We start from the raw sequence: 12,602 nt of genomic DNA on the forward strand, positions 1-12,602 counted from the left end.
CAGAGCAAACATATAATGCGAAAACAATGGTCTTGAATCTGTCATGTCGGTAGTAAAGCCACAGTTGCACTCGACTAACACTGATGTCTAAAATCAAGGTTATATAGAAGTAAGTGAAAGTCGTTTTGTTTATGTAGGCCCTCATAGTAACTCACGATTAAAGAATATAAGAATGCCATAAAGTAGAAATGCCTAACGAAAGCAGTAAGGTATTGGCTTATATGCCATATTTCGTTAGTATTTGCATGGGTAATGGGTGAATTTAAACTTGTAAATTCTTCCAATGCCATACCTCAGCATTATAAACGAGTTTATAAAGAATTGTGGCTGTTTCTGTGTGATTAGTGTCCTATACGCTGTTGCAAAGGTCTCAGGAAAATAATCTGTCGTTCTTCTTTGTCCTGTCTGTTTTTAACCAAAAGATTTATTAATTTCGTAAATGTCATTCAAACATTTTTAAAAAAATAATAACGATGATGTGTATGTTTGTCACAGAGCAGTTATGGAGGAAATAAATTTGATGTGTTGGTAAATGTGCCAACACCTTGTAGATAGAGGAGGCCGAACTCTAACGCAGACGGGCGTGAATTCTGGAACAGGATAAGTATTGAATGCTAATAAGAAAAGTATGCAGCTCCTCGAATACTTAACTTTATTCTATCCTTGTGGTACATCGCTCTTGATAATACAAATAAGACTATCTTCAGATACGGTTAATGGCGCCTTGCTAGGTCGTAGCCATGGACTTAGCTGAAGGCTATTCTAACTGTCTCTCGGCAAATGAGAGAAAGGCTTCGTCAGTGTAGTCGCTAGCAATGTCGTCGTACAACTGGGGCGAGTGCTCGTCCGTATCTCGAGACCTGCCTTGTGGTGGCACTCGGTCTGCGATCTCACAGTGGCGACACGCGGGTCCGACATGTACTAAATGGACCGCGGCCGATTTAAGCTACCACCTAGCAAGTGTGGTGTCTGGCGGTGACACCACAAAATGCTGCAGTGTTTCACGGCTGTAAAACGTCCTTATGCTGTGCTAGTTCTTCTTCCACCCCTAAAACTTTTCAGCAAAACTATTCAGTGAATAACACGCAAAAACAGCTTGGATCGATCTAGCAAGAACAAAGTAATTTTGATGCCCTTTGGAAGCATAGTGAACATTGGTGCTTGTTTCACATATACTGTCTGAGTTCTGAAACTTAAGTGTCAAGTATACTGTGGTTCGTCTTTCTCCAAGCAAATTATTCTTTGAGGGTAGGTTTTTCCTGTAGTAGCTTTCGGTGCTTTTTCTCACATGGAAGTGTATTTCTTCATAGGCTATTAATCTGAATACTGAGTTCTGGTATTTAAAAAATTGAGTGCTAAATTGTTTTCTCTTATGTTTGCTGTGGAAGTACCTAGCACAGCTGAGGCCAACTGTGCACGTCTTTTGTAACGTGTCTTGTAACTATCTGGCAAAATTTAAGACCTAGCAAGATATTGATTCAACATTCACTCCATGTGCAGCCGAACGCGGTAAACCACGTGCGTCAACTGAAACGATGCCCAGGCGCCGAAGAAGGACCGGGAAAACCAGGGGTGAGTGGGTGGGACTTGCTCCGGGTGAAATCCTAGCGCTAACGATTCCTGCGTCCGTTCAGCGGAATTTCGTGCTGAACCTCCGCTCAGTCTTCGGTTCGGCAAAATTTATCACAAAATTACAGAGACTAATCGTTACTACTATATACAAGTTAGGTGACGTTTAACGTCGTTGCAAAATACCTCAAAAATATCTTGACTAATTTACTTTAAATTAGTACACAATGCTCTCATATAAACTTGGACTGAGAACCTTCGGTTCGCGAAATTTGTCACAAAATTCTACATCTAATCGTTTCTTTTAACCCAGTAGAAACCGACTGCGAGAAAGAAAATGCTGTTTCGTGAAAATGTGCGGTTTCGATTTCTTACTCACTGTCGGCTTTGACTACGATCTACATCTACATCTACATTGATACTCCGCAATCCACCTGACGGTGTGTGGCGGAGGGTACTTTGAGTACCTCTATCGGTTCGCCCTTCTATTCCAGTCTCGTATTGTTTGTGGAAAGAAAGATTGTCGGTATGCCTCTGTGTGGGCTCTAATCTCTCTGATTTTATCCTCATGGTCTCTTCGCGAGATATACGTAGGAGGGAGCAATATACTGCTTGACTCCTCGGTGGAGGTATGTTCTCGACACTTCAACAAAAGCCCGTACCGAGCTACTGAGCGTCTCTCCTGCACAGTCTTCCACTGGAGTTTATCTATCATCTCAGTAACGCTTTCGCGATTACTAAACGATCCTGTAATGTGTACGGTGAATATCAGGAATCCGGTAAAACATTAAATCTCCAACTACGGTAGCAGGGCATTTAAATCATTAGGCATTTTTTCTGCATGATACACTGAAGCGCCAAAGAAACTGGTATAGGAATGCGTATTTAAATACAGAGATATGTAAACAAGCACAATACGGTGTTGCGGCGGGTAACGCCTGTATAAGACAACAAGTGTGTTCAAATGGCTCTGTGCACTGTGGGACTTAACAGCTGAGGACATCAGTCCCCTAGAACTTAGAATTACTTGATCCTAACCAACCTAAGGACATCACACACATCCATGCCCGAGGCAGGATTCGAACCTGCGACCGTAGCGGTCGCGCGATTCCAGACTGAAGCGCCTAGAACCGCTCGGCACAACAAGTGTGTGGTGCAGTTGTTATATGGGTTACTGCTGCTACTATGGCAACTTACCAAGATTTAACTGAGTTTGAACGTGGTGTTATAGTCGGCGCACGAGCGATGGGATACGGCATCTCAGAGATATCGATGAAGTGGGGGTTTTCCCGTGCGACCATCTCACGAGTGTACCGTGCGGCGGCCGGGAAAAGATTCTGCAAGAACTTGACCAACGACGACTGAAGAGAGTAGTTCAACGTGACAGAGCCCTTTCAAACTGCGGCAGATTTCAATGCTGCGCCATCAACAAGTGCAACCGTGCAAACCTACCATTCAAAGAAACATCTTCGATATGGGCTTTCCGAGACGAAAGCCCACTCGTGTACCCTTGATGACTGCACGACACGAAGCATTGGACTGTTGATGACTGGAAACACCTCGCCTGGTCGGAGGAGTCTCGTTTCAAATTGTATCGATCGGGTATGGAGACAACCTCATGAATCCATGGACCCTGCATGTGAGCAGGGGACTGTTCAAACTGCTGGAGGCTCTGTTATGGTGTGGTGCATGTGCATTTGGGGTAGTATGGGACCCCTGATACGTCTAGATACAACTCTGACAGGTGACACGTAGGTAAGCATCTTGTCAGATGACCTGCATCCATTCATGTCCACTGTGCATTTCGAAGGACTTGGGCAATTTCAGTAGGACACTGCGACACACCACACATCCAGATTTGCTACAGAGCGGCTCCAGGAACACTGTTCTGAGTGGAGACACTTCTACTGGGCACCAAACTGCCCATACATGAAAAAATCAGAAAAATAGCAGGGCAAAAAATTAAATCATTGTATGGGCTGCACGATTTGTTCTCTTACTTGCGTATTACAAATCATTAGACTTTTCTGATACCTTTAGACTGATACTTTGTCTGATACTTGTACTTTTATTGTGCTTTAATGAGTTGATAACGACGTAAGGGCGAAATCTAGATCATGAAATAAAACCTGTTTTACCAAGTGGCAGTCATGTCTTTCGGAAAGTTTTATACGACTGTGGCTCCATACAAAATCATTAGTTGGTCATATTGTTTCCCCCATATATTTTACTTCTCGATGTATACAGGGTGAAGAGAAATTAGCGCTTCGCATCGTGACGCCTTACATGCAAACGATTAAAAAAAAGGGTCTGTAACGAAATTTCGTCCGGCGAGTACATCTGGCGGAAAAAGAACGTTAAAGAGTGGCATTCTGACAAACCCGTAACCACATGTATTGTAACTACCTCTGTCAGTACATATTACACGTGCTGTACAGTTCGTGCAGTGGACGAAGTTTTGGGTTAGCATGCAGTAGGTCGACGGTTTGATTCTGGTTTGAGGCATATATCTTTTATTTGGTAAATGTAGTCCAAATGGTACGGTATCTGGCATCTTAATTGTCAACAGCGATTGCAGCGGGTCCTCTATGAAACGTAATACTACAGTTGTAGAAATGGAAGATTGGTCAACTTTGAAAGAGGCCCTTTCCACGTCGTGGGCGCGAAGTTATTCGCAGCACTTCATCTACTAGATGCGAAACCTGTTTTCCTTGCACCCTGCTCCAATGGTCCCATAAATTAGTACCAACTATTATTCATGCCTTGCAGGTCCATTACATTCCGTTAGAGCGTTACGTTACCAGTGGGACTAGCAAAGTGCTTTGCGAATAATGACCACAGTCGGTTACTATTTATATGTGTTATCACCATGGTCCCATTAATTATGCCTTTCAGCACTGAGTCTGGTAACCGCATGCTGTTTAGAACGTATCTCAATGCATTATTATTATTAGTCTGTCAATGGGACTGTGGAAACATCACGCCTATTACCGTCAGGGAAGCAGCGAAATTCGAAACCGAACATTTCACAATTAGCGATGTTGGAATGAATCATGCAGAACAATATCTGTCAGAGGGCTAATGCGCGTTAGGTGGAACAGCGCTCAGGACTGATGGCGTCTTTATACTTGTTGTGGATTGGCAGGAGCCAACCCACGGGGTTTGGAGGAAGCCGAAAGGCACGCGTTTAAGCTCACGCAGGCTGGCGTGAGATCTGGAACAGGACAAGGTAGTTAGACTAGAAAAAAAGGATGTAACTGGTGGAATACTTAACTTTAATCCATTAATGTTGAACGTAGCTCTTGTCTGTACATTCTTTACAATATCAATAGCAACTGAACATGGCGCCGTGCTAGGTCGTAGCAAATGACGTAGCTGAAGGCTATGCTAACTATCGTCTCGGCAAATGAGAACGTAATTTGTCAGTGAACCATCGCTAGCAAAGTAGGCTGTACAACTGGGGCGAGTGCTAGGAAGTCTCTCTAGACCTGCCGTGTGGCGGCGCTCGGTCTGCAATCACTGATAGTGGCGACACGCGGGTCCGACGTATACTAACGGACCGCGGGCGATTTAAAGGCTACCACCTAGCAAGTGTGGTGTCTGGCGGTGACACCACAACACTGTATGCGCTGTCCACCAGACAGGGACTAGTTACGAACGGAGTAACGAACCCGTGACAGGCTCCAATGTACATGCGTACAAGTATCGAATTTTCTCATTGTAAACCTCTAAACCAGTGTGGCAGACGTATGGCATACACAAACGATGAATATGTAATATGCTTCTGGGCCTTGGAGTATCTGATAAGTGGGGTGGCATTGCCGCTCGTGAATATGCTGCTAGGTAACCTCGTAGACGCCATACAGATAAAAATGTGTTTCGTTGTCTGGAGCTACGCCTTCGGAGGTCAGGTTCTCTCCTTCCACCATCGCCTGACAGAGGTCGTTCGCGGACTCGCGGTACTCCAGCTGCCGAGAAGCTATTCTGGAGGTCGTGCACCAAGAACCTCAGCGAAGCACACGTAGCGTAGCAAAGGTAGCTGCGTGTCTCGCAATGCATGGTTGTTAACGTGCTGCACAAGCCCCTATCATTTGCTTTCACGCAACACCTGCATCCTGCAGATCGCCATCAGCGGATGCAATTCTGTGAATGGCTCCAACAACGACAGGAAGCCAACGATGACTTCGTGAACAACGTAATGTGGTCGGATGAAGCAGCATTCACTCGTGAGGGTGTCTTCAATATGCACAATGCCCGTCATTGGTGTGAGGTTAACCCGCATGTCACCCGCGACCGTGGATATCAAGTTCGCTTTGGTATCAACGTCTGGGCTGGAATACTGAGTGACAGGTGTTTGGCTCCCTACTTGTTGCCTGACCGGTTGACTGCATTCTTCTCAAAATATCTGTCTGATGCGCTGGACGATGATCCACTACATGTTCGGCAGAAGATATGGTTCCAACATGATGGTACACCTCCACACCCTGGAATTAATGCGCAACAGTATTTGGACAGAACATTTCCAGGGAAATGACTCCGATGTGGAGGTCCAGTTGTACGGCCACCTCGTTCACCTGACCTAAATCCCCTGGATTTCTTCCTATGGGGACACCTGAAGGAGCACATGTACTCTACTACTCCGACGAATGTGGAAGAATTGGTAGCATGTGTTCATGCTCTCTTGTTGCTGTGGACACACCTTAGCTGCGAAGGGTCCAGAGTGAGTTGCGCAATGTTTGGAGCTCCAGGGAGCTCGCTTTGAGCATCTGTTGTTCTGAGGTCAACGTATTCTGTTGTGAAGATCATGCGGTCATTAATATGGACATTATTACTGTCACTGGTTGCTAATATGCGACATCTGAGCGCTCATATTACATGTAGTATGAATGGCAAGTAGATGCTGTGTTATTGTACTGTGCTATCATCTTTAGCTTCTCGAAATTGATATTTTTTGTAGTTATTCTGTCCTATGAGGGGTCATTTGTTTTAACTGTCTGTTTCCTATTTGTCTAACCACAATTTGTTATGTTCAGCGCTGCAAAATGTAAATTTATGATACATATGACCTAATAAACGGTGTGTATTACATTATGAAATGTCAGAATGAAATTAGCAAATAAAAAAAATTGCGCAAAATCCCACGATCGAACCCTCGACCTCCTGCATGCTAACCCAAAAGTGTATTCACTGCACCAACTGTACAGCACGACTAACATCTGCTTACAGAGGTAGTTACCATATATGTGGTTACAGCGGTGCCAGATTGCAACTCTTTAACGCCCTTATTCTGCCGCATGTACTCGCCAGACGAAATTTTGTAAGACTTTTATTATTACTGGCATGTGAGGAGTCGCGCTGCAAAGCCCGAGTGAGCGAATCTCGTTTCACCCTGAAGAATTTTATACCAAAATTGTTTACAGAATAATGTGACATTTTCTTTTCTTCATGGCAGTCCGTTTTGAATGAAAACATGTATCCTGTGAAAGTTGTATTTCAGGCTTATCGGCTTATGACTGGAATATTGCTACGCAATTGGAATCGTTCTGAACCTTGTAATGCTACCCGTTCGCAGAGGGGTGAGGCACGTAAAAGCGGCCCGTAAAGTCAACACATGAACTAAAGTAAATGACGTTACTGACGCTGCTGTTCTGTCAAGTTTGAATAAAACTCCTCCAGGATTCCCAAATATACATCAGTGTTCACTGTCGTCTCAAAGAATATGTGCCCCATTATGCTTGTGGCTGTGTGACTGGATTCGTGATTTCCTCTCAGAGAGGTCACAATTCGTAGTGATAGACGGTAAATCATCGAGCAGAACAGAAATGACATCTGGCATTCCGCAAGGTAGTGTCACAGGCCCTCTGCTGTCCCTGATTTACATAAATGAACTAGGTGATAGTCTGAGCATCCCCCCTTAGATTGTTTGCAGATGACGCTGTAATTTACCGTCTAGTAAAATCATCAGACGATCAGTTCCAATTAGAAAATGATCTAAAGAGAATTTCTGTATGGTGCGAAAAGTGGCAATTGGCACTAAACAAAGAAAAGTGCGAGGTCATCCACGTGGGTACTAAAAGAAATCCGATTAATTTTGGGTATACGATAAATCGTACAAATCTAAGGGCTCTCAGTTCGACTAAATACCTAGGAATTACAGTTACAAGCAACTTAAATTGGAAAGACCACATACGTAATATTGTAGGGAAAGTGAAACAAAGACTGCGCTTTGTTGGCAGAACACTTAGAAGATGCGACAAACCCACTAAAGGGACAACCTACATAACACTTTTCCGACCTCTGCTGGAATATTGCTGCTCGTTGTGGGATCCTTACCAGGTAGGATTGATGAAGGACATAGAAAAAGTGCAAAGAAGGGCAGCTCGTTTCGTGTTATCGTGCAATAGGGGTGAGAGTGTCACTAATATGATACGCGAGTTGGGGTGGCAGTCACTGAAACAAAGGCGGTTTCCTTTGCGGCGGGATCTATTTACTAAATTTCAAACACCAACTTTTTCTTCCGAATGCGAAAATATTTTGTTGACACCCACCTACGTAGGGAGAAATGATCATCATAATAAAATAAGAGAAATCAGAGCTCGAACGGAAAGTTCCCACGCGCCATTCGAGAGTGGAATGGTAGAGAAATAGTATGAAAATGGTTCGATGAACCCTCTGCCAGGCACTTAAGTGTGAATTGTAGATGTAGATGTAGAAATGATGCACCAAACACAAATCTTCTCGTCATGCTGGGGTACCTCGTGCATCGAGTGTGGATTTTCTGTCGACCAGTACCGGTTGTTTTGGGAATTTACGTACACAGACAGATGGAACCGCGCCTAATCAGTTATTATGAGCCTTAAGGCCGGTTCCCACTAGGGCTGCCGCGCGTCAAAACCGCGCGGTAGCGGCGTGGTTGCCATGGAAACGCCGTTCGCGGCCTGGCGGGGTCTGCGTCGCGGCTTGACGATGTCGAACCGCTGCCGCTGCCGCGTGCCGCGCTCCAGGTGCGCGCCGCCAATCACAGAAGCCGCTGAGCGTGACGTCAGGCACGGAACCCCGGGCCACACGAACTTTCGCCGAACCGCTGACGCGGACGCGGCGGCAGCTATGAAATACTTATCATCCGATTCCAAGGAAACTATTCGGTAGAAAAATTTGATTCTCGTGCATGTTACAGCCTGACTTCTTCTATCGATAAAGGACCTAATTTCTTTTCGTTATTCGTCGTGGTTACTTGCTGTATCGCATTTACGTAAGCCTTTACACGAAATTTTAATGAGTGTGCAGAGGTAAAAACGCATTGCGTGGACTTTGCGTACAGATCATTTTAGGTAATACATTATTGCACATGAAATTTAGTCAACATATCGAAGTTGTTTTTAAAGCTGAGAGCAGAACGATAGCTATCACCGTTATCGAGATATTGAATGATATGTCGGCGGACGAGCTGTGCGGTGACCGCGCGCGGGTCGCTCCCGAAGCGACCGATACTTTGTCCTGCTCGCCGTAAACCATTTGGTTGTATCAACCGCAAATTTCGTAAAAGGTTCAAGAAATATAAACATGTTTTTTTGCAAACGATAACTTGTAAAAACTCATTTTTTCGTCGCATGGTAAATATCCAAAATCTATTTGTCTACCGAGATATGAAAGCAACTACAGTTTTTCAGAAGGGATAGATGAATATTTTTAAACGCCATTTAATAGCATGTGGAATGAGAAGTTAAACCGAAACTAATTTGCTGGTATGTCATAAGATGTAATTTGCTAAGTATCTACAGCTATTGATTATTTCCTTTGGTAAGTAATAAACTTTTTTTCTTTATCCACTGTACTTTATTGGTTCAAGACGCGTTTCGCATTTTACTTTGAGGCATCTTCAGTGGAATCTAGAATGGTTCAAATGGCTCTGAGCACTATGGGACTTAACTTCTGAGGTCATCAGTCCCCTAGAACTTAGAACTACTTAAACCTAACTAACCTAAGGACATCACACACATCCATGCCTGAGCAGGATTCGAACCTGCGACCGAAGCGTCGCGCGGTTTCAGACTGTAGCGCCTAGAACCGTCGGCCACACCAGCCGGCCAGGAATCTAGAATGATTCAGTTTTGTTTTGATATGTGATACTTGCAGATTATAAAACAGTTCACATCTTTTTTTTTACGTGAATAACCGATTACTTACAGTGAATCGAGTCTTTGGCGGACATCTACGTTTCCCCTCACCTGGTCGCATGCTGGAGGTTGAAATAAAACTTAGATTATGGAACATAAGCACATTTTCATTTTCGCTCTTTTTTCTTCTGTCACTAGCTGTAAACATTTTACCGAAAACACTGGTTTGAAGTCGTAACTACAGTGTGTTCACCTCATGTCCCTTCCTGTTTGGTTTGTTTATGTACATGTTGCCAACCTAAAGAATTATATGTTGAAAACTAATGCCTTGTTTATTTCTGTTCTCCTTATATCTGTATGTTTGTGTGGCTATCCAGTGATAGTTATAGAAAGTTGAAAGTGAATGCAATAGTTGTCAGACAGTGGTTGAAAGATTTGGTGTTCAGCTGATTTCAGTTTTGGTTTGAATGTTTTGTGGAAGAGTGCATAGAAGAGTAAATTCACTGCTTACACTAATAGATAAAATAGTAGAATAGCATTTGAACAGATGATTATTACCAGAATACTATCACCCAACCCCTTTGTCCTCACTCTTTGACGCCTCATAATATGTCCTGTCAACTTACCCCTCTTGTAGTCAAAGTTGTGCCGTAATTTCCTCTTCCTCCTCTATTTAATTCCGTACCTCTTCTTTAGTTACACGATCCTCATATCTAATCTTCAGCATTCTTATTGATCACCACGTTTTGAAAGCGTCCATACCTTTGTAAAATAGTACCCAATCATTAAAATTTATATTCGAAGTGAACAAATTTTCTTTTTCAGAACGCTTTTCTTGCTATTCACAGTCTTCATTTTACATCCTCTCTACTTCTGCCTTCTCAATTATTACTTCCTGAAAGGGCGTCTTAGAATTGCAGTTTGGTTTCTGCACAAGTTGTAGATAATCTTGTGGCCCTGTGTTTTATCGATGACATCTCCAAAGCTTCAAAGAATGTTTTAATTAAGACTGTCAAAACCTTTCTCTAAACATGCAAATGCTATAAACACAGTTTCGCAGTTCTTCAGTGTGTCTACTTAGCTAAGTGGTAGGATCAGTATTGCCTTGCATGTTCAGACATCTCACAGGAATCTAACATTGTGCTTTGTTAGTTTGTACAACCCCTCCCCCTCTCCTCTCTACATATTCCTTCCACTTTCTAGCCTTCTTTTATTTGCTTAGTTCTCGTTTGCCAAATGAGTTCTTGACAGTTGCTTCTCCTCTGACCAAAGTTTTCTTTGTTCTTTCTCATTTTCATTCCCCTAAGTTTACCAAGTGCAAAATCGCGTTGCAATTTTGGACTTTCTGTCAACGCCATGTTTAGTCATTTCTATTTCCCATAGCCTACTTTATTTGCTGCATTTTTATACTTTTCCCTCTTGTCACATTTAATATATCACATTTTATCTAGCGATTTCTACTGTACCTTCTTCCCGTTCACATACTCTGCTGCATTCACCACTTCTTCTCTCAAAGATATCCATTCGTATTCTAGCGGATTCCTTCCTCTGTTTCAGTCAGTCGTTGCATTACGCTAACTTTAAGATTATCGAAAAACGTTAATCTTGACTTATTCAAGTTCCATTTCCTTAATTTGCTACCGTTTACTGTCTCTTTAGTTGCAAACTGCAGCTCGTAACCAATAAATTATTGTAGGTTTGCGTCTGCACCGGGAAATGTCTTATAATTTAAAATCTGGTTTAGAAAACTTTGTTCCAAATATGTATTATTCTTTCATGATTCTTAAGCAAGGTGCTGGGGATGATTACATTATGCTCTGTGCGAAATCCTATCAGGTGGCTTCCACTTTCATCCCTTCCCCCCAAGCCTTTGTGTTCTTACTATTTTCCTGTACCTGCTACCGTATCACATTTTAAATTTTTGTCTCGCTTAACTATCTGAATAATCTCTTTTGTCGTATGTTAGGAGATAGTGAACAATCGTGAACGGTAGTCATGAATTCTGTTTATGATGAAATGAGAAAATTTGAAAAATGAAATTTATGAAAGAGTACATTGTACAGAAAATGAACAATTGGTATGTCTTCACCCAACTTCGTCTTTCCTTCATGTAGGTGTAAGATATAGTCAATCAAACGCACCGGGCGTTTCAGTGGGTCCCGCCCCGTACCCCAGTGGCTGTCCGTCATTGGCTACCGCTAGCATCTGCCGCTTCCAGATGGGAACGCCAATTCCGCGAGCCGCCGCGTCAAAGCGGAAAACACTTGCCGCTGCCGTTGCCGCAAGACGCGCTGCCGCGCTCTAGTGGGTACCGGCCTTTAGTTGGTCCAAGACACCACTGGCAACATTTCTCAACAGCCATGAACAGAAATGCACTCTCTTCTGCAGGTCAGGATCCTTCAGTTCTTGCACAAGACTTATCTGGTGCGGTTTTAACTTCAGTCTCCTTAAAACACGTCTGCAACCTCTCTCACTCGCATGAACCTGTTGACTCAATCTCCTGGCTGACTTACGAGGGCTTCTTGTCATTATCTTCTGCACCTGCCTGTTTAATTCACTTGTCTAAACAGGTGGAAGCATTTTGAACCGATCCTATACGCCGCTACCTTTCAATCAATTCCTTTATGGTGCATTTTGCTGGCACAGAACGTCCTGGAAATTTCTCCTGAAACATATTCTTTGTTTTCACAAAAGATGCAGTGCGAATGAAGGCTTCAACAACGGCAGCACACTAGGGTAACGAATACGGTATTATCACGCACTCTCACTATTCCGGCTTCGCACAACGACGCCTTTTTCTCAACTGGTTTCGACAAGTTTCACTGGCTGCGGCTGTAGCTGTTTTACACAACAACGAAGTTCCGCGCAGTGTTGGAACATCAGAGAAAATGATTAGTTCGTGCGCGTTGCTCACGA

Source organism: Schistocerca americana, chromosome 2 (genome assembly GCF_021461395.2).
Source record: "Schistocerca americana isolate TAMUIC-IGC-003095 chromosome 2, iqSchAmer2.1, whole genome shotgun sequence".
Classification (NCBI taxonomy): Eukaryota; Metazoa; Arthropoda; class Insecta; order Orthoptera; family Acrididae; genus Schistocerca; species Schistocerca americana.